The sequence below is a fragment of the Rhinoraja longicauda genome, chromosome 3, assembly GCF_053455715.1.
Source record: "Rhinoraja longicauda isolate Sanriku21f chromosome 3, sRhiLon1.1, whole genome shotgun sequence".
In the NCBI taxonomy this organism is placed as follows: Eukaryota; Metazoa; Chordata; class Chondrichthyes; order Rajiformes; family Arhynchobatidae; genus Rhinoraja; species Rhinoraja longicauda.
Window position 1 is genome coordinate 39530341 of NC_135955.1, and position 4289 is coordinate 39534629.

Genomic DNA, 4289 nt, shown 5'->3' on the forward strand with positions numbered 1-4289 from the left:
CCTGAGAAAGGGGAGAGAGATGCCAGAGATATACAAGTGAATTTGAGGGCAGAGTGGGTGTTAGCAGCAGAAAGCAGCCCCAATGGAGTCAGTAAAAGTAGTGGAGAAAGAGCTGGGGAATGCTGCCAGGGTACATTTGAAGCAAGGACTTCAACGTAATCAACAAATAGACAGACATGTATAGGAAGGAACTGCTGATGCTGGTTTATACCGAAGATAGACACAAAATGCTGGAGTAACTCAGTGGGTCATGCAGCAACTCTGGAGAGACTTTTCTTCAAACATGTTTCAGCTCGAGACTCTTCTTCAGACTTCAGGAGGGTCTCGACCCAAAATGTTACCTATTCCTTTTTTCCTGAGATGCTGCTTGACCCACTGAGTTACTCCAGCATTTTGTGTCTTTTTCCTAAATATACAGAAATAACTGGGGCACATTTAAGTGCCAGTGGCTACTCCTTTGACGAAGAAAATGAGAAGTCAAAAGAGAAGTTGTTAAGAGTAAAGACAAGTTCCATCAGGCAGAGGAGAGTATTATTGGAGGGGAGCTGATTGGGTCTCTGGTCAAGGAAGAACTGGAAGGCCTTGAGATGTTTAAGGCAGAGACTGGAGGTATAAAGGGAATGGACATCCAAGGTGAAGATAAGGCAATGCAACCTAGGTATTCAAAGACGTTGAAGTGGTGAAGAGCATGAGGTACCTCGGATGTAGGTCGGAAAGGACTGGACGAGGGGAGACAAGATAGAATTGAAGTATTTGCAAATGAGCTCAGTGATGCAGGAGCAGGCAGATTTAAGGGATCTGCTAGGACAGCTCTGCTTGTGTATTCTGGTGGAACTAGAAATGGGCAGTGTGTGCCTGAGGAACTATAAGATAGAGGGAGTAAAAGGGAAATCACCAGAGGCTATGAGATCTGTGGGGTCATGGTCAGGGGGTAGGTATGAGGAGATGCCCAAGCCCTGGCACCTGGCCTCAGCTCGGTAGAAGTCATCCTGCCAGACTACAACAGCATGTCCCTTGTCAGTGGGTTTGATGACTATGTTGGGATTGTTGCTGACTGTGCAGAGGGCTGTGAGATTGGAGTGGGATAGGGGATTGGGGAAGTTAGACCGGAAGTTAGAAATAAAAAGGACCAGAGAGGAAAGAAGGCCGGCAGGGGGAGTCCATAAGGTGAAGGAAGGTTGGAGATAGACAATAGACAATAGACAATAGACAATAGACAATAGACAATAGACAATAGGTGCAGGAGTAGGCCATTCAGCCCTTCGAGCCAGCACCGCCATTCAATGCGATCATGGCTGATCACTCTCAATCAGTACCCCGTTCCTGCCTTCTCCCCATACCCCCTCACTCCGCTATCCTTAAGAGCTCTATCCAGCTCTCTCTTGAAAGCATCCAACGAACTGGCCTCCACTGCCTTCTGAGGCAGAGAATTCCACACCTTCACCACCCTCTGACTGAAAAAGTTCTTCCTCATCTCCGTTCTAAATGGCCTACCCCTTATTCTTAAACTGTGGCCCCTTGTTCTGGACTCCCCCAACATTGGGAACATGTTATCTGCCTCTAATGTGTCCAATCCCCTAATTATCTTATATGTTTCAATAAGATCCCCCCTCATCCTTCTAAATTCCAGTGTATACAAGCCCAATCGCTCCAGCCTTTCAACATACGACAGTCCCGCCATTCCGGGAATTAACCTAGTGAACCTACGCTGCACGCCCTCCATAGCAAGAATATCCTTCCTCAAATTTGGAGACCAAAACTGCACACAGTACTCCAGGTGCGGTCTCACCAGGGCCCGGTACAAAGATGGGACAAAGGGCTGTCACGTGAGGGTAAGGACTCCTTACATGAGAAAAGTTCCCACTCGAGGAGGCGATGGAAGAAGACCTTGACATCATGGCGGGCTCGGACTTGATGCGATGTGGGCATAGGGATACAAAAATAAGGATTCTGTGAGGACTGTCCATTCCTAATGGGAGAGGGGAAGATCGGGGGAGATGGTGAAAGCCCGACAGAGCTGGCTGGTGTCAGAACCAGGCTCTGAGGAGTGCTGAGGGGTTGAGAGGGACTGGGAGAGGGACCAGGGGAGGGAGGGGAGGGGCTCAGAGGGATGCTAGTGGTGGTATACGAGTTAAGGGTAAGGGAACAGCATAGTTTACAGAGGGGGGTGGACAGCAGGACCCAGCAGTGCCAGTATTAAGGGCCCTGGTTGAGAGGCAACCAGGGAGTAGTAGGACCCAGGAGAGTCACCCAAGGGGAAGGTGTTGGAGCCTACTGCTTCGAGGGGCGGCATTGAATCCAGTGAAATTTGCAATATATCCCTTCCCTTACTTACATTAGTTAGTAGTCCCCAAACTCTGCATGCAGCAAGTATTATAAGAGATCTTCTCTGCTGCGTCTGCAGAGTTAAAGAATGCCATTCATCAAAGGATGATTAGGGATAGGCAGTAAATTCTGACCTGCCAATAATGCCCACAAGGATAAAAGAAGTTGCACAAAGAAGCAGTATGTGGATAAACATCATTAAACCAGCTTTTAGAGAAAAAATGCAGCCTGTGGGATAAATGGAACAGTAGCAGCATGGTTATAAAGTTGGCCAGGGATAAGAAACAGAGACTTGTGGTGAATTGCTATATTTCAGCCTGGTGTGGAATTCTCAGAACTAGAGCCATTACTACATTGATATACATAGGTTACAGGGTATATGGTGCACAATTACAAAATACACATGACACAAAGCTCAAGTATGTTAAACAGTGAGGAAGTTAGTAGCAGACCAAGATAGGTCAGAAATAAGTGCGGAGATCTCCACACAAAAAGTAACAAAAATGTGTGAGATTATGTTGTAAAAGACCAAGGAGATACAGATGGTGAGAATTGGGTGCAAGGGAAAGAGAGATGGAGGTATTTGTGGTCGGGCCTTTGAAGAAGACAGCTTTGCAATTTTAAAAGCACGTGAGATCCCAGACTGTGGAAATAGAGGCATTGTGTACCAGCCAAGAAGTTGCGTTTAATCTACAGAAAATGCTGATTTGGGCCCAGATGAACTTTTGAGTTTAGTTCTCGGCACCATTCTTTATTAAATCCATGAAGATTTTGGAGAAGGTGCAGGGGAGTTTATTTCACAGGCCAGAGTCAAGGGCAAGGACATGTGGGGGGGAGGGGGGCAGGGGGTGGGGGCAGGGGGTGGGGGGCAGAGACATACTGAGGGGCTGGAGCAGGGTCAGGGGTAGGAGCAGAGGCAGGGACGAGGATAGGAGCAGGGATAGGCCTTCTTTCACTTATGCTTATTCCACCTTTCAATAACATCTTGGCTGAACTCATTGCTTTCAACTCTGCTTTCCAGCTGTCCCTCGGTTTTCTGAAATCCCCACCATTTGGATGGTAATGTTTTAATTTTGACTGCATTTGCCAGAAATTCCCAAGTCAAAGTCATTGTTTATTCCAGTCCAATATTCAATGAAATGGAACATTTTTCCAATTTTCCCAATTTTTTGAAGTGAGGCTGACTTTTGTGTCTCTGACATTGATAGTAATGCCTCCAACAAGCATTTCAAAGCACTAAATCACCCAAAAGCCAAAAATCCTACAACTCTAACACCAAAGTCCTTTCCATGTCCAATGACCCCAACATTATGATTCTAAATAATACTTGGCCAACTGAGTTGTGCCACGTGGGTAGTATGTATGACACTAAGCTCCTGAAAATTACACTCCTATACGGTCAATTATGGGAAGAGATCATCAAGTGGACAAAATAAATGCTTCAAGTGCGTAGGAAGGAACTGCAGATGCTGGTTTAAATCGAAGATAGACACAAAATGCTGGAATAACAGCGGGTCAGGCAGCATCTCTGAAGAGAAGGAATGGGTGACGGTTCGGGTCGAGAGCCTTCTTCAGAAACGCTACCATGATGTTTCCAAGCAGAAATTCTGACAACCTCTGATTCGTTAGAATTCCTCAACTGTGACCAATAAAACTGAGAAGGGGCATTGAGGAAGCTGCATAAAACCTGGAGTATCTTCATGGAAGTTCTGCAAAAATGGCAGAAGGAAAGCTTCACCACTCAAACTACCCACCTGTCCCATCCTCCTGCCTCCTCACTCGGCCAAGCAACCCCTGCCCGTCAGTTGATGCAGAGTATGGGTCCCACAGGGATTCAGCATCCACCTCAGAGTTTGCAGCAGTGAAATGGCAGCAGTTCATCGCTAAGCCTCAGGGGCTGCTAAAGGAGGAGGCTCGAGCAGCAGATTTTTTAAAACTGCAAACGCTGGAAGTCTGAAGCGAAA